This window comes from Neopsephotus bourkii, unplaced genomic scaffold, assembly GCF_033783945.1.
Source record: "Neopsephotus bourkii isolate Nb327-2 ecotype Australia unplaced genomic scaffold, CSIRO-AGI_Nbou_v1 NB_413, whole genome shotgun sequence".
Classification (NCBI taxonomy): Eukaryota; Metazoa; Chordata; class Aves; order Psittaciformes; family Psittacidae; genus Neopsephotus; species Neopsephotus bourkii.
In genome coordinates this window covers 103,422-126,993 of record NW_026900917.1, presented here as the reverse complement: position 1 = coordinate 126,993, position 23,572 = coordinate 103,422, and the positions used below count along the sequence as shown (strand labels likewise).

The window sequence follows — 23,572 nt, the reverse complement described above, 5'->3', positions numbered from 1 at the left end:
GTTTGCAGAAAACAAATCCCTGGATAAGGTTTAAGATTAAAATAGATAATTGTATGAATTCCTAGTAAGTGCCTGTGCTCAGGGGAGGAGGAGAGATGTGCGATGTGAGCTAAGTGCCAACGAAAACAGCTGGAATTTCCAACAGCAAATAAGAGCACCTATCTATTCAGGGAGAAGGTATAAGTAAATAGGAATTCCTGGAGATAATTCCATATATGATTTCTGAATAACAAAACTTATCTGAAGGTCATGAGCTGTTCCTGCTCCATTCTGGCAGGAGGTGGGAAGGAATTCAATGAGTTGCATTATTTATGACTTTTTCATACAGCTCAGCCTGTGTTTCTAATATATATGCTCTGCTTTTTTTTATAGATGAGGGACTTCCTTCTGCAGGGCTGTGTATTGAGGAACTTTCAGAGCTGCTAAATTTGATTTAGGAATCGGGTGCATGTCTGTGACCTCCTTTGTCACTTCAGTCTCCATTAAAGCATACTTGCTTCATTTGTTTATTTTTTTTATTTCATTGATAGAAGTTTTTCATGTAATTGAACAATCTGATGTGCTGAAAGGTGCTAAGACAAGCATGCAGCTTAGTGTGGTATGAGCCACATCTAGCCAGCTTCATTTTGTTTCAGTGGGGAGAACAGTTTACCTGGATTTTTCTTTGCAGTGACGTATTAAAACTCAGTCCCTGATTAGTGCTTGGTGTGGCCTTTTGGAAATTTCTGCTATCATAACATCTTTGTCAGCCTATGGTCAGCTCATATCCCTCATAGTCCAGTTCTATTCATAAGTCTAAAGCAGCAGTGAAAGCACTACTGTTTTGATGCTTGCTTGTGAAGTAGCATGTTTTTCTTGGGTTAAAGCAAGTTTTTTTCCAGAGTAAACGACTATATCCCTCCTACATATGATAATGCAAAAGGAATATTTTTATGTTTCTATTATCAGCATGTGCATATGTGGACTGAATAAAAGCAGGAATCTGCCTGTCAAGTTCCTGCTGTGCAGCTGTTGCCCTTTTCATGATGCACATCATTATTTTGAAAACATGAGTTCTTTCACAAGTACATCCAAGTTCTCTGCCAGGAAATGGCCACTCTTTTCCCCTACAATTAAATCAAGCCCACTGGCACCTGTATCCTGATTTATGTTTTACAATATTATCCACATCCATTACATTTATATAGATTACTTCCTTCAAGATGCTTGCTTTCCCACTTTAAATCATACATTTGATTGAATTGTAACTAAAATGGAGTGAATTAAAATGCCTGTGATCAATCAGTTGCTCCCTTCCCTGAGAGGAGTCACTTGCACTTCTCACTTCACTGAGCTTATGGTTTCATCAGCATCTCCTGTTAGTAGATCTCAACTGTTTGATATTTTTTGTTACCTTTTGTTGTTGTTGTTTGTTCCTTATTTGTTTTCAGGCCTTTTTTTTTTTTTCTGGTAAGTTGGAATATTTCTATTCTCTCTCCTTCGCCCCCCCCCCCCAGATTTTTACCTTGACTCTGGCTGTGACAGCACAAGCCTCTAAAAGCTTCCAGTCCTACTTGTTAAAAATAATGTGCTTTTAAGAGCCTTCAGGTGCCATTCATTTAAAGTTAGGCTTTTTTGAGGTTTTTGTTCCTGTAAGCTCACAAGCTCTTACTAACTTAAGAGAGTGGGTGAGTTGGTTGTTCTTGTTTTCTGATGGTCTCTTAAGCTAAAACTGAGTCTTTAAAAGAAAAGGCAACCAGAGAAACAATGCACTGGATTCCAGCAGAGACAAGGTCAACTTTGAGTTTTGTGGCCATATGATTCTGGGACCAAGGTATTTCCAGTGGGGATTTAGATGGAAATTACATAGTCGGCCTCTCTGCTTCAAAAATTGTTTGGTACTTTTTATCTCAAATGCTATCTCTCTATAGCTATGTGACCCCTTAATATCTGAGTAGTTCTCAGTATTCATTCATTCTCATGTTACTGGAGATGAGGATGAGACATGGTGAAGGTAAATTACTTAAACAAGGTAATACAGAAACCTGGTGGAGGATCTACTGCAACACAGCCTTGCATTCTTACTGTGTTATCTTCCACTTTCTCTAAATTTTACTCTAATTTTTGTGTAATCCTGTGTCATTGGAGGTGGGTTCTTCAACCACAGATTATCTGTTAGTGCAAACAGAGATAAGCCTAGTGATACAGGAACAAGCTTTGGCTAAATATGAGCACCTGAGGATACCTAAATGTGTTATCTGTTTCAGTGTGTGTGAGATTGGCTGAAGGTGTCACTTCTGCCCGTGTCTCCCAATTGTCCCTGTTGGACAATCTGTTTAGAAAAAGTGAACCAGGCTCTTGCAAGATGCAACTAAGCAAAGATGCTGCGATGCACCTAGAGCGCTTGAAAAGCTTATGGCTGTTCACTCTGCAGGACCATGCTAGGCATAGTGTAAAGGCCCTGGAGTTGCTATGGAGTGAAAACTGCCCTCCAGCTGCTTGGCCTTCAGATCTGCCCCTGCTGAGCTTCAGTACTTGCTAATGAAATACAAGTCAACTCTGCCAAACCCTATAAGAGGCCTGCTCTAAAGACACCTGCATTCTGATTTACTAATACTTCTATAAAGCTTTTTTCAGTGAGACTGGGCTACATGTGCATGTTTCTAATCTTTGTGAGCACTACGATGAGCACCAGATTTTGGTTGGTTTGCACAAGGTCTTCAAGCATTTCTTGCTTATAGTGCCTGGAGTTCGTTGATGGTCACTTTCTTTTGCGGTGCCTTTTATTTGGATGCATTTAGAAGTCCTTACCATATGGAGGAAGGGTTAGTGCACCAGAGCACTAGCTTTTCATGACATGGTCTTCTTGGGTCATGTGGCCTAAATGTTCTCCCTCTTTATCTTCCCATTTCCGCCTGGATAACAGAAATATTCTGAACAGGGAAGTTTTGACTAGGAAGTGTTTGGGGTTCTATGAAAACTTGTAAGACTTGGGGTTTTCAGACACTGCCTGGGATCTCTGGCACAAGTGTAAATGTGAATAACAACTCAGTTGAAGTGAATGAATTTTTGCTAATAAACAGCCCTGATTGGTTTACGTAAGAAAACTCAGCTTTAGAGAGAGAGTTTTGTTAAAACGTAGGCAACGGGGGGGTAAGACTTTCAAAACAAATTCCAGTGCTGTCTGTGCAGGATGCTGCTAGGTACTAGGGAGTTTTAAAATTCCTTCCGTTATTTCTCTTCTTCAAATCACTTTTAAATCTTTTAGAAGAGAAATGCTTCCAAACTACAGGGCTGCTGCAGAAAGCAATAAACTAGTTATTACTGTATTATTATTTGGAGGAAAAAAGGGTTCCTTTTCTCTTATCCCTATCTGATACCACAGATCATTAATTTTTGCCTGAAGAAGAAACCAGAAAGTGCCCAGCTCGCACCTATCTTTTCTTTTAAGTTAACTTGCTGTCTCTTTAATTTCATTTCAGTAGATTAATTTCTCTTGTCCTGGGTTCAGCAACTTAAACCAGAACATCTCTTCATGCTCTTTCCATTAGGTTCCTTTACTGCCTTCAGTGGGAATGAACAGGACACACAGATCCTTGCCAAGCTTTCAGTCTGCACTCTGGCTGTGCTAAGTTGTCTCATACCTGTTGGTATACAAAACTCAGAAGAGATTACTGGTTGGACGATGCTGATATTTAAAGCTGTAATCTGAAAACAGACTGCTCCAATGCTGTACTGACTACCATGTTTGTAACAGCCAGTTCAGGGTATGCTGTATTGCTCCAGAATTAGGAGCTGTAGTGGCTTGGCAGAACAGAGATTTCACCTGTGCCTCTCAATTAGTTGGTTGTGGCTGAAGAATCCCTTTGTCTTCCCAGTGTTGAATGACATGGAGAAGACAGGCTGCTATGAGTTTGTGCTAATTAAACCCTCTTCTGTGTATTAAAGAATTTTTAAGAGTACTTAGAACACTTCTGTGTTCATGAAACTAAAGTGTGCTCCTCAAAATTTACCTGCTTGGCAAGATCTGGGCTTTGATATCATGCTTTTATGGAAAAAAAACCCTAGGGAATTGGTTCAACTTTAAGTTCTCAGTTTCTTGGATCTTTGCAATTTGGTGTGTAAGTGGCTCTGTAACCAACAAAACTAAGGAATCCTTTTCCCTTCCCTCTGTCCTATTAAGAAACCTTGTGTTTCAGTATGCCAGTGTCTAATGAAGGCTCTGGCCTTCCTTTAACAAGATCAGGGCTAAGGTGTCTTTCTTCTACCTACTGATTAGTTTCCTAATGCATATAAGAAATGAACAACTCTCAGATCTCTATTCATTTGTCAATTTTATTGAAATACAGATGACAGTTCTGAATTTGGTCAAAAAGTGAGTTCATAGTGTGGTCATACATATGCTTGTGAGGTAAGCTAAAAATCCTTACATTAAGAATTGTTACTATTTGATTGTAGATTAATAAATGTACTAGGTGTCACCTTTCACTTGACAGAACTTTATGTCAAGGGGGAGGTACAATCCATGTTCTTAAGGACACTTTTTTAGTTGATTGGGCTTTGAGAAGTGAGAGCTCTCATGTATATATTTTGAACGGTTGCATCTGGAAAGCTTTGACAGGCAACAGACATGGTGAAATTCAATGTATCATATCATTCTACAGCTTGTGTTCCCAGGCCTGGGATGATGAAATAATGTGCATGTGTTTATGGTAATGCGATTCCCCTTCTCCCACCCCCCACTTCAAAGAGCAGTATTTCAAATAACATCTTGCAACTTAAAGCATTGTGTCTCCTCAGGACAATCTGGTTTCTAACTCTGAAACCAGCTAGATAGAACTAGGTGCAGCTTTGTGTGATCAGAATTGCTTTTCACTTTGTTCAGAGTAGCATTTCACAGGATGAATGGGTGCTTGACCTAGTAATACTGGACCAAGCCTCCTTTTATTTGGGGAAGTAACATGACAACTTTCATATCCATTCAGATTAGACAGGTACTCTTATTCCAAGGTCATATCACAAAGGCATATACTGAATAAGCTATGTGCTGTTCAATTTATCTACGTCAAGAGGACAGAAAAAGGAGCGGACCCTACTACAACTTGATCCAGTAGTGCTTTCATGCCCACGAACTGCTGTTCTGGTAATGAGACCCTTGTGCTTCTGAGATGATGGCTGTCGGTGTGATTCTTTTCTAACTGGCCCCAAATGCTTTTTTTGAAGAGATGTAATGACTTGGTACACCTGCATCAGGATGTGAACTGTGGAGTGACAGCATTTTGCCTTTCTTGAATACCTGATTTTTTCAAAATACCTCAGCTGCTTCCTCTGCATAAATGGGTATAGGAGATTTTAGTATATGTGGTGGTTGCAAAAATTAATGTTAAGATGGAAAGCCATGAGAGTGATACAGACTTTGTGAAGGAAGCTGAGAACCTAGAAAGATAGTAAGTAAAAAAAAAAACCCCACAAAAACAAAAAAAAACACAAACCAACAGAAAAGCCCACAACAAAAACCTGAGAATAGACAGTTTATACTGCTACATCTTGGACAGTGCATGACGTTAAGAAAGCTAACCCAAAGTACAGAAATATTTTGGTAGCTCTTTTTAAACATGCGCATGTGACTTACAACACTCAGGTTCACAAACACTAACTGTAATTGTAAGTCTTAAGTTGAACCGATTCTAAAACTAGTAAAAAAAACCCACCAAAAGATTAAAATGTCACCTACGGCAACAGCCATGTGCAACTTTTTAGTTATATAGCGGCATTCTGCATTTTCATGTTTCCTATTTGGAAACAGCTGTCTTCGAGGAACATGGACATAGCAAGCTGAGAATACTTCTGTTTTTTCCACTGATTTTAGTGGGTTTATTTTTACTGTGTTCTCTAGAAAGAAAGCTGAAATTCTTGTCTGGGTCCAGAATGGTGTCCTTTTGTTACATTAACAAATGACAGCCTGATGGAGTGATAAATAATTTATGAACTTGGGATATTGATTTTTCTTCAGTGCTTATAGGAAATTATACTCTGGTGGTTTCAAGAAATAATTGGCTCAATTTAATCGCATAAAAATTATAGTCCTTTTTAATTGTGTTCAAATGGAACTTTAATGACCACTGGGTGCGTTACAAAACAGAGCAGAAAAGGGGGTGTCTGCCTGGACTGAAGAAAAAGGAGGGTCAAAAATGGTGGGGCTTACAGATCTAACAATAAAAAATATCATTGGTTAGGTTGCAAAAACCCCTGAAGAATATGGAGTCCAACCATCAACCTAGCACTGCCAAGTGCACCACTAAGCCATGTTCCTAAGCACCACATCTACCTGTCTTTTAAGTACCTCCAAGGGTGGTGACTCAACTGCTTCCCTGGGCAGCCTCTTCCAGTGTTTGACAAACGTTTTGGTGAAGAATTTTTTCCTAACCTCCAATCTGAACCTCCCCTGGCACAACTTGAGGCCATTTGCTTGTCCTATCACTTCTTACTTGGAAGAAGAGACAGATACCCACCTTGCTACAACATCCTGTTAGGTAGTTGTAGAGAGAAACAGGGTCTCCTGTGAGCTTTCTTTTCTCCAGGCTGAACAACCACAGTTTCCTCAGCTGCTTCTCCTAACTTCATGCTTCTCAGACTGCCAGCACAGTGCTGGCTCATATTCAGCTGGCTGTTAACCAGCAGTCCCAGTTTCCCCTTTTCCACCAAGCAGCTCCCCAGCCACTCTTCCCCAAGCCTGCAACCTTGCATGGGGTTGTGACTCAGGTGCAGGACCCAGCACTGAGCCTTGTTGACCCTCTTGCAACTGGCCTCAGCCTGTTGATCCAGATCCCTCTGCAGACCTTTCCTACCCTCAAGCAGACCAACATTGCTGCCCGACTTGATGTTGTCTGCAGATTTACTGAGGGGATCCCCACACCCAGATCACTGAGAAAAATATTAAACAGAACTGGCCCCAATACAAAGCCCTGGAGAACACCACTTGTGATCAGCCCCCAGCTGGATTTAACTTTGTTCATTACCACTCTTTGGGCCCAGCCAGCCACTTTGTTACCTACTGAAGTATATACTTGTCCAAGCCATGAGCAGCCAGTTTCTCCAGGAGGATGTTGTGGGACATGGTGTCAAAGGCTTTACTAAAGTCTAGGTAGACAACACTGATAGCTTTTCCCCCCCTGTGCTAAGTGGGTCACCTTGCCGTAGAAAATCTGGTCAGTCAAGTAGGACCTGTCTTTCATATATCTCATAAAGTAGGGCAAAAAAGCAATTTCAGGAATTCCACCAAAAATATGTTGGATTTTTTATTTTTTTAATTTTTGAGGGAGAAGCACCCTACTTTGTCAGGATATTCCATGTGTTTCTGACTGATTTTGATTTAAATGTAAGAACCTTGTGAAACATACCTCCCTGAATATTTAAATTTAAAAGACTGTAATAATAATCAACTGTAAGGTTCTTCTGCATTAATTTCTTGTACATAATTAAATTTAAAAAAATCAAGATTACTCACTGGCAAGCAGGTTTTAGTGCAATTCTATGGTACTCTGGCTTTTTAGCATTCTATTTTTTTTAAAAAGCCATTGGGAAACTGACTTTACAAAGCAGATACTCTAGTGAGGTTTACAAGCCACTCTGGAGCAATAGCTAGATTGCATCTTCAAATTGTAAGTGTAAATTACTCCAAAATGTAAAAGGATGAGTGTGGCTTGATCTGGCTTAAACTTCCTTTTTTTTTTTTTTCCTGAATAAAAATGGGGAAAATCAAACTTATTTGTGTCTGCAAAAGAATATTACTTGAGGTGGGTGTGAAGCTTATGTAGTATAATGTATTCTGCACATCCATAGCAGGAAAAAACCACATAGGCACTATTTAACAATGGAAAAGCTGCCAACAATTTCAGCACTAATAATGAGACTGTATTCATAATAACTCATACTGGTAATCCCTGTAATGCTAATGGTAGGCTTAATGTGGCATATTAAATGGTAAATTGATGACTGGTATTATCTGGAGGCTGAGAGTTGCAGAGCATCTCAAAACATTTTCCAGGGCAACAAACTAGATCCAGAAACTGTGACACAGGCAAGCAAGAAAATGTCTTTACACAGGATCTTCTACCACCAGCCTGGGTGCCAAAACAATGCTAGCAAGGCTTCAAACTGAAGTGCTGCCTGCTGGGGGAGTTAGCTGTGTGTGCATAGCTACATCATCTTAAGGGCACAGCTTGCTAAGGGGATATACGGGATGTGGGTATTTCCTGCCTACATGTCATAGAGCATGTCCAGGTCTTCTGAGAAATGTGAAGGACTTCTTGGTGCCCTTTGAACAGCTTACTCCTGTATCACATTTGTAGTAAATATAGCCTTAAATAAGTATGGTGATAGCATGCAGACACTGCAAGACCAGTTTTCATAGATGGTGAGACATTTTAGATGGCTGAAGGGTAGGTTTTTTTTTTTTCCTGGGACTTTGGAGTTGTCCTCATCTGGTGGCCAACACAGAAGCTGTGAAATAAGTTTGGGTTGCTCTGTTCAAAGCATGACACTGTCACTGCTGCTGTACAAGGAACGTACTGCAGTGGTTATGCTGGCTATAATGTCCTGCTTCTAGATGTGATTTCTAGATGTGAATCTGCAGTTTCTAGTTCAAAACACTCAGGAATGTTCCTCTTGACTGCTTTATTCAAAACTCACAGTAGCTATTATTAAAAATGATATAAATATAGAAAGCATGTACATCTACACTTCAACACCCATTTTATGACCACTGAATGTTTACTTTATGATTGGGTAATAATTTTATTAAATATAACATCATGGGTGTTCTGTTTTGATGCACAGACATACGCAAATAACTTGCATTAGCATTTTTATGAGTGAGATTTCAGTGGCAAGCTTATTAATAAAGCCCTTGGTAGTGTTTAGGCTGATAACAGTAGTTCCCTGTACCTTTTTATTTGGGCAGCTAATGAATTTTTTTCCCCCTGGTTGATGAGAGATAAGCACAAACAGGACATGGTTGTGGAATGACTAAAGCTCTACTTTGTTGTTCAGTTGCTGATTTAGAGCCATTTTGGGCTGGATGGTGAGCCGTGACCAAAGATCACTTTGTCAGATGCCTTACTGGCCTATATGAAATAAGATCTTAATATGTCCTGCAGCGCATGCACTCAGAAAGGGGCAGAGGTGGAGGAAGCCCATGAGTGTGCGCTGTTGTGCTTTCTTCCTAAACATCTTGTTTTTCCTAGAAGATGATCTTGTATTTATACATAGGCAGGGCTCATGACAGCATGGCCTGTGGTGCTATGTGCTGTGTAATACAGGCTGGAGCACAGTGTGTGGGAGAAGTTGATATAATCTGGTAATATGTCTCCAGTTAAAAGGAAAAGACAACACACTGAGGCATAGCTGTTGGAATTGGAGCTTAAAGCCCAGCCAGCACAGGTTGTGCTGGGGGGGGCAGGTGGGAGCACAGAGTTAGGGCTCCATTCTGTGCAGTGAGCTAGGTTCTTGCTGCCAGTGCCAGTGATGTAACTGTAGATGGCAGGGGAGAGGTCAGGCAGAGTGGTGCAGTGTAGGGGGATGCTGGGTGACTTGTGGCAGGGAGGGAACAGGCAATTGAAGAGAAGATCTGAGATGGAACTCAAGCACCTTGGACCTTGCTCTTTCCTCAGTCTCCTGCTGCCCGTATTTTCATGAATATGAACACTTTTGAGTCTTTAAAAATATATAATGGAAAGGTCATGAAGGGAATATTGTAGCAGATATTCTAAATGCGCTGTAAAAGTCTGAAGTTGCTCAGATGTTTAGGGGAGGCCCTGAATTAGCAAAACCCTTAAAGCTGAGATTCTATTCAATGAAGTGCTTGTGAACACAATTCACTTAGATCAGTGGTGCTGAAAAATGCTTGCAAATGCTTTGCATGCACAAACTCTATGTTCCATAATGTTACAGATACCTACAATATAGCCTGGTAGTTATTTCTTATTCCAGGCCATTTTATTTCTTTGCTTTAGAGTATGGATCCCGCATACTGGAGATAAACCAGAGTTTACTGTTCAATGAGAAAATTTTGTTTTTGTGGAGACAGCATTGATCTCCCAAACTGTTACATTATCTGTCACTGTCTAATCACAGAAAATGCGTTGCTTGTACAGCAGAGCCCAAATGAAACCTTTCTACCAAGTTAGGATGCTATTTCTGCCCGTAGAAGTGGGTTTCAGAGAAGCAGGGGTTGGCATTTGGCATGTGATTGTGAGGAAAATGACAAGTCTGCTTAACTTGGCGAGGAGGCATTGGGAAGAAACACCTGAATGGCACAGAATTTTTCTGTTTCAGCATCGCATAAGTGGGACAGATTTGATCACAAAACAGTGGCGGACAGCTGTGTGTTAAGAGGCACTGTGTTCTTGTGTTCAGCTACTTCTGGGGCTATTCTGGATAGAAAGGCCAGAGGGATGATTAGCCATGAGCCCTGCTCCTTGCTGTCTGGACCAACTGACCAAAAAAAACCCCAACCTAAAAATCATCTGTTTCTTACCAAAAAACAAACTGAGAATCTGTGTGCCAGAGACATAAATGAAGGTGTGGTGTTCCTGCGCCTGCCACTTAGGCTCTATCAGTCCAGATACTACCCAGACTCCACATTACATGCCCATGCTGTGGCTTGTTTGGGAGTACTTTTCCTTTCTGTCCTTCCACTTTCTAGCTTTGTGTTAAGGTTCTAAATGTGGCTTTGCTGTTGACTGAGTTTACCCTAACGCAGGGTGACATTTCCCAGAAAATACAGTTGGTTGTAGATATCCCCGAACATATGTGCTTCCTGGCAACTGGCTGGCTGCTGCTCCATGGAGGTCAAATAGAAAAGGGGAAGGAGAAGTGAGTTTGGAGTCTCCTGCTTTCCCACCTCCCCCTGGGCTCCTTCCTCTGCTTGTTGGAAGCCCCCTACAGCCTGAAGGAGTTTCCTGGGCTGATGAAACAGGGCCGTCAAGAGTGAGAGGACATATGCTCTGTGGGAGTCTTCAGAGGTTAGCACTGGGATAGTGAATCTTGTTATCTCCTATTTGACTACTGCTGCATATGTACCTGTGGCCCCTTATATTTATTTAGTTTTTAACACTGCTGCCATTCTGTAGGGGTGAAGAGAAAGATGTCCAAGGAGGATAAAAGATGATAATGTAACCAGAAGAGTCAGACAAGGAGCAGCAGCAGCTGAAGTATCAAGGGATGGAGCTCAGATATGATAATGACTCTGTATATGCTGTTGCAAATGGCTATGATAGTTGCAGTTACTGGTAGAGGGAGTAAATGGTCCTCTCTGCAGGTGGAGAGGTGACTGAGTGTGGTGCTAAGGATGGCAGGACTGGGAGGCAGAGATGTGAGGCTTGGGACAGCTGAAGAGGAATGGCATCTAAATGATCTGATCTGTTGGCTCCTAGGGATGAAGGATTTTATGACAAAGCTGGGCAAAGGTCTGGGGAATTTAGTGGATCTTTGTGGAAGGAGCTGCTAGCAGATGGGCTAACAGCAGTAAAGGTGAACTGGTGGCATGAGCAAAGCAAAAAGAAGTGTGTGTGTAGGGGCACTGGCCACAAGGGTGAGAATGGACTAGAAAAAAAATCCCAGTGATCCTGAGTCAGTCTTTTTGACCCCAAGCTGTGATACAGATACTGTTTAACTTTTCCTCTGTAATGAGCTCTGCCAAGAAGACCAAGAATTTGAAAAGCTTGTTTTGTTTTTTTTTTTTTTTTTTTTTTTTTTTTTTTTTTTATTGCAGTCTAAGCTAGGAAAATTAACTTTTTTAAAAAGGTAAAACTTTGACTATGTAAGACAAAATAAGGATAAAAATGGATTGTGACTAAGTCCTCCCTGTCTTGTTATCTCCTTCCAGGGAAGGTAAGTGCTTACAGGCTCAGGTTCATTCAACCCTACAGCTGGGTGTATTTCAGTAGATGCTGGTCAACCCTGCCTGGTCCCTGGTTCATCAGAGGACAATGGATCTGCTCGTAGCCTCACTCCTGCTGCAGGCTGTGCTGAGTTTTGCTCAGGTCATGGGATAACTTTGGAAGGAAGGAACCCTGGGAGATATCTCGCCCAAAACCGTGTTCAGAGCAGCATCTGCTGCGAGGGTAGGCATGGAAGCTCCTGCGGGCTTGTCCCAAGCTGCCTGGAAAACCTCAAGGGACAGAGACTGCGTGTCCTCACCCCGAAGCCCGCTCCGTTGCCCTCCCTGTCCTCAGTGGGAACAAGTTTTGTGCTGTTGTCCCTGTCCCAGGCTGGAGGCTCTGCTCCTCCCAGGCAGCACAAGCACCCCCTGGCAGGCAGGGCTCTGTGGGTCTCTGTGACAAAGCGCAGCCGGCGCCGCGGGCAGTCCAGCCCCAAACCCCGGGGAAGGAGCACTCGCCCCGCGGGACGCTGGCGGGGCAGCGGCGTGCTGGCGGCGACGGGCTCGGCCGGTTAGCTCAGTTGGTTAGAGCGTGGTGCTAATAACGCCAAGGTCGCGGGTTCGATCCCCGTACGGGCCACTATTTTTCGGTTTCCCTCCCGCCCGCCCGTTTTCTCGAGAGAGAGGCAGCGTGGCGAAAAGCGCGAAAGAGAAAACCGGTCCCGATGGGGGCCGTGAGCGCGGACTGCAGGGCCCCACGCAGGAGCCCGCCGCTGCAGAGGCTTTGGTTTGTTTTTCGCCTCCTCTAAGGCGGAGAACAGAGCCCGGCCGACGCATCGGGAGAGGAGGGAAGGTGTGCGCCCGGGGATCGCAGAAGAGACGCAGGAGTGCGTGCACGGGCGGCTGGTTTAAGGTGGGCTTCGGAGTGGCGGTTAGAGCTGAGCTGGGGGAAAGCAGCCAACCGTGGGAGCGGGCATCAGGACAAAGGAGCGGCAAGGGCTTTGCGGGGAAAGAGCAGAGTGGTCTGGGGAGAGGGAAGCCAAATAGGGGAAAGTGCTGTGGGAAAAAAAAAAAAAAGGCCCATGTAGGTAGGAAGTGCACTCTGGAACATTGTAAATCTTTCCATCAGACCTCACCAAATATTCAGTGTCTGTTGCCTGGGAGCATCTACTCATCTTTATGCTTCCTTGGTTAATCAGCATTAGGCCTCCAGAAAACTTGTGGGATTTCAGATGGTCCTCACTTGTCCTTTGTAATCACTGATAACTAAAATTTCATACCAGGTCTTCAGCTCATTACATTCATATAACTGATGGCTCTCTCCTGCCAGCGGCTGGAACCAGCGGTGCTGATGTGAGTGGGTTTTAGGTGGGTTTTTTTGCCCTTTGGAGGAGGAGGAGAAGCAGGTCTCTTGACAGCCTGATTTGTCAGACAATGTTCTCAGCTCCTTACAGGAGATGTCCAGGCCTGACAGACATGCTGCAGTCTGAGATTTAATTTTTATTATGTACGTTTGTTCAAGAAAGAAACCCAGGACAAACAGATATTCTGACACAGTAGAATGAGCAAGAGTGGCTGAGATAGATCCCTGCTCATCCCACTGGCCATTATCATGGTGCTTTGTCTTTAAGAAATTTCTCTCGGTAGCTCAAGACGAGTGTTATATTTGTCTTGTCTACCTCTGAACTGAAATGGGATTTCTTCAGAGGAGGGAAACCTTCTGGTGGAAATGTTTTCCTTGTAGGGATTGGTGGTTTCATTACTGGAGCTGCGTACAGACAGACCACCGCTTCTTTGGGAAAACATCTTGAGCTAACAGCATTCTATTGATTTCTTTCACAAACTTGCTAATGTGCTCCTTCATTCTCGAGGCTTCTTCCAGCTGCAGTTGGAATCAAAATAAGTGGTAATACTAAAAAAGAAAAAAGGAAGAAAAGCAGGTGACACCCATGTCGAAGCCAGAGTTTTGACACTGCATCTTCCCGACAGTGCCCTAAGGTACAACAAGGGCACATGAGAAGCGTCATTTTTAAGTCACAATACAATTTTTAAATCATACAGATAAATATTCATGTTATCTGGCATCCAAACTGCTCCCATGATTCCATCAGATATCAAGGGAAGGTAATGTGGCACTGGTTTGATGACCTTCTCTCTTGCTGCTCCATTCAATGAGCTTTTTCAGTTCCTTAGGGTCCAGTTGTAGTGGTCAGGACGTGACTGCATGTAATGACATCCATTTTAAATGAAGTAAAAGGAGAAACAGCACAGTGTTACTTTTCAGGGAGAAAAAAAATTATCAGAGAATAATATTGCTGTGGTTTATGTTTCCCACATTAGGAATCAAAATTTTATTGCAGCTGCGTTTTTGCATAGCGAAGTCCTTGCTATAAAGCCAGGTGATGCAATTGCTCCTTGGCCACTTTTTCAATTAAATTGTTTATATTGGGTATGGTTTTTTTTGGTGGCCAGGATTGTATGGGCATATTTTCCCTAAATTTAATTTCAGCAGATGGTTGTCAGATTGTGAGGGTTAGCCGTTGTCCCTAGGGGAGTCATTGCAGAGCCCATTCTTCAGCCTCAAGACTAGTTGAAGAGTAAAAGAAGAGGTTAAGCAAACCAACCCGTACAGTGGGATAATGCTCTCGTGAGGATAGTGGAGGAATTTCCATTCTGAACAGGCTGCAGTGGCAGATGCCGGAGCATATTCTGTGGTTATTCTTTGGTGTTTCATTTTAACCTATAATCTGATTGCTTAACATTGAGGCCAGAACGGAAGCTAGCTGCTGTGTGCTTAGTGTGGTGTGAATCACAGCTCTCTCTCTCTGCAGTGGACAATGATGGAAAGGATGAACTTTCTTATTGCCTGTGACAGTGCTGAACACTGGCAGCTGAGGAGAAACCTTCTAATTAGTCTAGCCAAACCTTTTCCTTCTGTTTTGGATGTTAACTGTTGCATTTTGGAGTTACACAAACCAAATAAGCTAGTCAGTATCATATTCTTCACTGAAGTGACTGCATTTTCTTGTGATGCCTGAAATGCTACTAGGGAGGGTTTTTAAATTCAGATATTTGAAGCTAGCCAGAGAATGGCTTCACAGTGTATTCGGTTCGGTAGATGTGTGTTCTTTCACCAGGAATTTTCTGAAGCGTTTTCTTCTATGGCCAATTCAGATGGTGAATTTTATAATGTGTTTATTACTAGTGCATCTAAGTGTCTTGCCATTTGAGTGCTTTATTCATTCACTTTTCCATTAGGGGTCTTAATTATGGGGAAAACCTGAGTGGAAAGGATTCATCTGGTGTATCAACAGAGTAATGCAAAGATACTGTCCAGAAACAGCATTACTGAAATCCAAGGCAGGAAGTGGTAGAAGTGTTTTTTTCTTTAGTTTGTGTTCAACAAATGCTGTAGTCCTAGATGAAGCTTAGCCTTAGCTTAAAACTGGGGAGTGTAGGATTTACCTTCCACACACTAGGAAAAATGGCAGCTCCATCAAAAAGCCCAAGTCTGTCAGAACCCTAAACAAAGGTTTTCATTGAATGTTGTTGTAAGCAGAGATGCAGGTGGGAAGGGGATGAGGAAATGCCATGGAAACAGACCCAGGAAGGAGCTGCCAGCCAAAAATGTGGCTGAATGGGCACAGACAGCCCAGTGCTGCTGAGCCCAGGATTTGGCTAAAAGGAGCTGGGAGCTGTAAGCAAAAGCCCAACAACCAGCCCCCTGTTTGGATTCTCTAGGATTTCAGAAACAGGGGTTATTCAGGAAAGGGGACTGCATGAGAGGGATGTTGGCTGCCAGGTTTTTTGTCTTTGCAACTGAAATAACAAGAAGAACCTTGATTGGTTTTTGTTTTTGTTTTTTCCCCCTTGCATTTCCCATCACAATGGGGTCACTATACTTACTGCTGAAGCTGGAGAAATATTTTCTTCAAATTTGTATGTTCTTAGAAAGCAATCACTAAAATGGAGCATAAGCAAATCTGAATAATGTCTGAAAGCCCAGGAAAGCGTGATGGGCTGGAGCAGAGCAGGAATCAAGTCTTTGCTCTTGAGGTACTGGATAAAAGAGTTAAGTTACTTTGTAAATGAAGTACCTGGGAATTTCTCCCACGGTCTTGAACCCATGCCTGTCTGTAGTTACTATGTTTAAATAGCCAAACAGGCTGGGTTTTTCTTTACTGTGGAAGAATTCAGCAGCAATGCCCGTTGTACAGCGGGCCCTGTGGTGGTCACTGAATTCTCATTTAAGCGTGTACCACACAGAACCAGGTGGAAGACAAATGTAAAATGTATCTGGCTCCTGGTGTGCGTTTGTAATTGTTTTACAAAGAAGAAACAAAACTTCCAGTAGATCAGCCGGGGAGTAGCCATAGCTATACACCAGTTGTGTGTAAGGCTTCTTTCCTCGTGGTGAGATACAACAAGTGTTCAGTTTAATCAGTATCTAGTCGCTGTTTCATAGGAAAAGTAAGCTAGAGATAATACAACCTTTTATGTCGTTCTCTCAAAACTTGAAGTATGTTGAAATTTGGTGTGAGTTTTCCTATCTTGTGAGAAATAGATTTTTAAAGACAAATAATAGGAATATATTATGCTGTGTGATTTTTTTGTCCTTAACCCATAATGTAAGGAACAGTGAAGGGCGACGAGGGTAGTCTGGAGCTTGGCATCCTCAGACCTGAATAGGAAGAATGTTCTGCTGCCCCAAGGCAGGCAGCAAATGACAGGCCCCTAATATTTGGTAAGACCAAGGCAGATCATGCCTTCTCGTGTTCCTGAACAGACAGTATAGTTGTTAAACTTTGTCTTTGAGGCTTATCTCAGTCACAGCTGGCTAATATCTATCGCACCTTTTGGAAGTCAATAATGTGCTTTTCTATTAAATGGTTAAAATGCTTCCTAGGAATGCAGACGGAAGCACCCTCTGGCTTGGCTTCCTAATACTTAGGGGTTGGGGGGATTCTGCCTTGTTCTAGGCTGAAATCTAAACCGGAGGGGGGAAAGAAAGTCCTGTGGTCCTGACATGGACTCCCTGGTGGCAATCAGCAGTTCGTATTCCTTGTACGTGCTGCCTGTTAAAGCAGTCTTGAAAGCCAAGAGCAAACAGGCAAAGCAGGACAGCACATCTTCTGTATGCCAGCCCACAAGCTTGGCAAAACCTTGTCAAGCAAAGACTTGACAGAAAGCAACTCTGGCACTGAGCTAGGGGATTGCAACTCCTGCTGATGAGGTGTGGGAGTAATGATTAAGGTGGGTTAGTTTTGAAAAAGGAGCATCTGGCATTCTACCCTTGAAATGCTTCCCAAACTGGCCTTCAGCTACAGTTTCTGCCACTTGCACTGTATTGCAGAGAGGTGGTTCAGTCTGCAGAGTGCTGCAGAGGTTTCACTGAGGGTCCAAAACTAGGCATAAAAAAGAACGTTTCAGTTTCTGTGGCTTTCCTCCTTGGCCCGAGAGGATTCGAATACCTGGTAAGTCCAGAGTCATAAAGACAGGTGTCAGTGTCATGTCTTTCCAGTTGTTCTTGAAGGCAACTTCCTTTTCAGGTAGAGCAGGTTTTGTGTTTCTTTGGCATTATGGAGAATTTCCCTGAAGGTCAGGGACAGGGCAGGTTGAACGAGTTAGCTGAAGAAAACACAGTTCAAGGAGTGATTTGCCTGAGGCATAGAGTGAAAGGCACAGATAACTGTCACATGCCCAATGCATTTTCACTAACTTGTGAATACATTCTGTCATCGCTTTCACTAAGAAAAGCTTTTTGGTGGTAAACTCTTTGCTCTTGAATTATTGAAACTATTTCTTAACGAGAAAATATTCCAGCATCCCACTTAAGCATGACCTTTCTGGTTTTACCCTTCCCTATACAAACTGAAAACCTGAATAAACCCCAAACAAATATAATTCTGTATTTTGCCACAAAGTATTTCATTTCAGCAAAACCAAAGCAGTGTGGTCTCAGCATTTGACTAAGAGTTAAAGGACAAATGAATATAAAACTTCTTAATTCTGTTTTTTACTCCATGCCTACGCCTTCAGTTCTTTGTGCGTGTCTTTTTCCCACCTGTATGGAAAGGTAAAACACGTATTCTAATTAAGAAGCACTCTTGGAAATCCAGAGAGAAGTGCTACAGAATCTCTCTCCAAAGGAGAGCTGGTTACCTTACGGCATCCTAGGTGTCGAACAACAGCTTCTTGAGCTTATCTGCACAAATTAAACAAATTAGCCATTAGAAAATGTTTAAAATATTATTTCTGCTAGGTAGAAAGTGTGCTGAGACCTCCCTATGGTGACAGAACTTTTTAAAGTGGTAACTTCTGCTTAATATCGGTTTTAATGAGGAAATTGGATTTTTCACCTTTCAAGTGTGTATATTTCTGCTCATCTTCACTTTCATTCTCCAATAGACTTGAAATTGCCAGCAGTGTGAAGGGCAGGTTTGCTTAGAAGCAGCTGAGGCTCTAAGCAACACACGTTGAGGTAGCAGGTAGAGGCTGTATTTTTGAGGTGTACTGTGGTTGGTACACGAACTGTTTTTTTAAGGAGTTAATCTGAGGTACTGTAACTCTGGCCTTTTGTGGGCAACAAGGAGATAGGAAAAGCTTCACTGCCTGCATACACATTTTCATCTTACTTTGTCTCCGTTTAGATTGCTATTCTGGGACCAATCTGCTGAAGCAAGCTGGCTGTTTTGAAGTTTAATTTTTTAATGAGGAAAGACTCTGCAAAGGTTAATAACTTTTCATCTCTTGGATTATGTTTCTAGGTCACGTGATGCTTTTTTTTGTCTCCTACCACCCTGCTGATATCATCTAGTCCTAAAAAGCAAAGTTACGTGGTGTAAATTGTCCACGTAAATGATTCACCAGTTACTTCTTGTCATATCCGGCAATGTTGCTGATGCTGGACAGAATCCTTGTTGGTCTTTGACAGAGGTTGTGGCTCCACAAGGGAAAAAAAAGGCACTTGAGTTTTGTCAGAAGTTCAGCGAGACTTGCAAAAGTACAAGGGTGAGCTTTGTGGAATGACAGTATGCCTTCTGGGCCACTTGTGGTTTGTGACTGCAGTTGTAGTTTCATTTCCTCCTCCACAAGCAAGGGCAAAACTGGTTGTAGATTTGGGCCGCTGCCTGCCAGTCTGTGAGAAGTCTGAGGGAAATGTAATGATTATAATGATTAGTGAGGGAGGGAAGGTCAGTAGAGGGTGGCAGGAGCCCAGAATAGAATCTGCCGTTATCATGGTTCTTCCATTCACTGTGTATAAAACTGGCTGTACCCCAGCACTCATCTAATGGAAAGCATGATGGGAAAATATCTGATTTCTCCCTAGATACCGATTGGAGGTGCTGGCAGTGGTGTCTTAAATGCATTGTTCAGAGAAGTTCTGCTGGCCAGGGTGATTAGCCAGAAGGCTTACGGTCTTCTCCCTTGAAATATTGTGCAGTGCTCTCCTGCATTTGAGCTGTACCAAAAAAGCCATAAACCTACCAGGTGATCAGAAATCATTGCCCATGGCAGGGGAGCTGCAACTAGGTGATCTTAAGGCCATTTCCAACCCTAACTATTCTGATTCTATATATACACTCAGGGAAGCTCTAGGAAAGCTGGTGGAAGAAAAGAAAGGTGTAAAATTCTACTAAGACAAAAGTGCTGAGGCTCCCAGAAACTCCTGATGTCACTAAGTGTCTACAAGGGAGATGCTAGTCTCTTCACCTAGTTGAATTTGCTTCTGACTCTTCTGATGAGACAGCCCTGTCCAAGACTCCATACTCAAAATTCCCCTTGATGCCAGAAGTGCCAGTAAGTAAAATGTTGGCACCTGAAAATTAAAACTACATATATTTCAGTCGGTGGAAATGTGCTCGTTTTTTCACCAGTAGGGAATTGCTGATTTCCTCATGGTAACTTCGGATATTTGGGGGTCTTTCCTGTCCTGAGTCGGAGCAAGTTATTGATCTTAACAGAAATCACATGTAAGCCCCAAATTTGGGTCAGGCCAATCCGTTTTGATTTGTACTGAAATACTAGTGCAAAATCACTCTGTCCAAATTTCCGAACTGTTGAGACGCTTGAGTGTAGCTCCCAAATATGAGATGGAAACTTCATTTACACTATGGGTATTTCAATGAATGTGCATTTTAAAATCTGGTTTTTTTTTTGATTGAGAAATTCCTGGTTGGTGTATTCTCCAGCAGCAGGTAAGCTTGAATGAAAGGACATCTCTGGCTTTTTAGGTTATTGGTACTTATGAAATAGTTAGATGTCAAAGTAGAACAACATTTTGTGTCACATTTAGATGCTGATGGAAACAGCCCTACTGTGCAGCAGTATGTTTTTCATCACCTCTAGAATGACTTTAATTCTTTCACGGACGCATTGTCTTCCAGACTAATCACTTTAGAATGTTCTTTAGGTGCACTTGAATTACCTGCACATTCTGGAATTGCTTAACCTCATCCTATTTCTCACATCTTGTATCATCTTAAACAATTATTTTCTCTTGGGTTTATGATTTTGAAATACTTGACACCCTGCAGCTTGCACTAACATTCTTTTTCAGTCTGAAACACAGGAATCTTCAACCCCGAATTGTACTTGTCCTCTCTGTTAGCAGTTGCTTTAATGTATGTATAGTGCCTCTCCCAGCATGTGTGCTGTCACTGATACACTGATATCTTGAGTTGCTGAACCCTACCTGTGTAGTTAGATGTACATATTTGACAGCTACAATCATGGTCTGATCAACGTTGATCTCTCCAGCCTATTAGTCAACTCTGCTAGATACTAGTTCTAATTTTAAAACCCCTTCCTGACAGTGAGGTTCAGGTTATTGATCTCAAACTTCATTTGGTGACTCAAGTAGGCACCGATGGCCATGAACTACAGTACTGCTAAAAGCCAGACTTAGCATCCCACGCTAGAAGGAGCATCTGCATGTCTATCACGTGCAGGAGAATTACTGCTGCATTACTTTATAATTAGTGACAGTAACAAGTTATGATATTAAAACTGTCTTGATGTCTAGCCATTCTATTCTACTCACTGGGGGGGCTTAATTTTCAGGAATGGTACATTTCTTCTGGGCTCCTAGTGCAGGTAGAAACAGTTTCTTTCTCCTTCAAAGACAAAAATGGTTTACTTCTAGGTTCTCGGGCAGGGCTTACATTGTGGTGCTGTACAGACACTCCTTGCTTTAGAAAACCTTTACCATGTATCTGTGAATTAGAGAAGCCTCTAGTTCTAATTAGAGAAGCTTCTAATTCTAATTAGAGGTTGGTGTTTGTGGCTGAGCAGTAATGATTTATATTCCCCTTGTTTCTTCTGTTAACACTTGAGTCTGAAATATCTATGGTACCTTGTGCCAATTTTTCTTTTCTTAAACATGTTGCTCTTCAGCCCAAGGCTGTCCTCTCTATTTACAGTTGCTGTACTGCATGTATGGTGCTTCTTGTAACACATGTACTACCACCATGGTATATTAAATTGCATGTTAAGAGTCCATTGCCTGTTCTGGGGCTCTTTGGTTCAGTGTCCCTTTGAAAAGGCAGCTATGTGTGTTTGTCTACTTACTTTTATTCTGTACTGTGATATTTTCCCTTTTCTTGTTCTGCTTCTGAATCTAAATCAACCTAGTCTCCTAGAATTTCATACCTCTCTATGAATTTTTGTCTGAGCACTTTGCCCTTCTGTTGCTTGGCTCTACCAGTTCCATTGTTAAACCTAGGCTTCCCTCAGATGTACAAGTATAATCCTTTATTGTGGAAGATATTTTGGCTTCCAAAGATGAATACATACTTGAATGCCAAAATGTTAACTTTGAATTCTTTGTATTAAACCTTTAAACTTTGACCCTGATTCAGTCCCGCTGTGCAGGCTTTGTAGCTGTTAACTTCTGTGTAGATCAACTGTTTTGTTTCCTTATCTTCTGTTTTTCCATGTTGAAATGTGTTGCAACTGTTCTGTTTCATTGAAGTGTATCACATACCTAGGGCAGGCTCTTACCTGAGGGATGCTGAAGTGGAAAGTCTTGTATTAGCAGTCTCCCAAGGCAGTTGCTAGCTGCAGCGTGTTTTGTCTGTGACTGGTTTGCAGTTCTTCCCCTCTGACCAGTTCTAAAATCCTTTATGCTAGAAATAGCAGAAGAAAGACTTATTTTTGCTTACAACATCTGAAAAGGGGGAAGAACATTTGCATCTGTGAGGGTTTTAGAAATTCCTCGTACACTGTAGGTATAGTTCAAATATGTTGACTAAATATTCCAACACAAACTTAAATGAAGAATAAGAACTTTCTTCCAGACTGCGTTTCCATCTGTCTGCCCCCCTCCACAAGGTAGCAACTGTTGCAGAAAAGTGAATATATAATATCTTTCTTGCATACATAATTGTTCAAGGAGCGTTAACGGGACATCCTAAGATCCCTGTTTAGGAGGGGAAGAAAGGGGTAAACAAATTCTGAGAAATCATGTTTTCCCACTGCCCATGTCAGAGCAGCTCCACATTACGAGTCAGCACGCACCATTCACACCTAAAAGCCAGTGTTCTGAGGTTCTATGGTTTTCATCCAATGCCCAGACAGAGTATTGTAACCCTCTGCAAACTTGCACTCAGTAGGCCGGCAGGGGTCCAAATGCTAGGAGCAGCAGTCGCACAAGCACAAAGTGTTAGCTTTCTCTTCTCTTTTTGTTTTCTGCCAGACACAATTCAGCAGCATGCCAGATGACACACCTTCTGTTAAGTAAGGGGAAAGGAGTGATGAATGCATTCAGAAGGGAAATCACAAGGAGGTGGCATCAGTTCAGCACAGTCTTCCTCTCTTGTTAGTTCTAGCCCTGCCAAGATCTACTTAGCTGCCCGATTTTGATCAAAGATGACAGCCCATCCTGTTTGCTCATGCCCACAATGCCTTTTAAAATAAACCCCAAGCCATTCCAGTGATACACGTGCAACTCGCTGTTAACAGATGAAGCCAAATATGGGGTGCATCCTCACAAAATGTATGCTTAAAGTGCTCCAGGCGGTACTGCAATTTACACGGTCCCTCAAGTGATTGGATCAATTCAAAAGTCTGTTCAGGTTTTTTTAACTGCCAAAGCCCTGGGCAGCCCAGGAGGGTTGTTGCATGGAGGGGAAGGGTGCCACTGCAGAAGCATCACTGCTTGCTCGATCAGTTCCCAAGGCTCAGGTGTTTCTGCAGGTGGACAGAAAACACTGGGCCGGATGGAGCTTTGGTCTGTGTGCTCTTCTCACAAAGCCTTGTATCAGACTGTGGGGGCATTTGGGCTGTGTGTTGTTTTGGAGGAGAGGAAGCAGCAGAGGCAAATGCCTTCTGTGCTCAAAGTCTGTCCTGTCATTTGCTCATTGATTTTTTCTTTTTTAATTTATTTTTTTCAGTGACTTACTAGATCCGTGCTATCCTTTTTCTTTTATATAACACAATTATTTTGATGCTCTTTAGATGGCCATAAACTAGTTTAAGGAAAGGCTTAAGTTTTTGCAGATGTTTTGCTTGTCCTCTCTATGTGTAAATACATATGCAGGTATGTTTACACATGTATGTATATTTATGTCAACTTCAAAAATCGCTTGTTTCTTAACCACTCTGCTACGATGGCAGCAACATCAGGTATGCTTACATATGCTGAAAGGTGGCGAGTTAAAACTTTGACAACTTGATCCTTGTTTCTTATTAGACAAGTTATTCTGAACATCC

The 23,572-nt window shown here is 42.2% G+C and overlaps 1 non-coding gene across 1 annotated transcript; it reads left to right on the top strand.

Annotated features, from left to right (window-relative positions):
• The first annotated feature begins 12,426 nt into the window (after positions 1–12,426).
• Positions 12,427–12,500, top strand: TRNAI-AAU (transfer RNA isoleucine (anticodon AAU)). The gene has a single exon. It is a non-coding gene; the product is annotated as a tRNA-Ile (tRNA).
• The last annotated feature ends 11,072 nt before the right edge of the window (positions 12,501–23,572 follow it).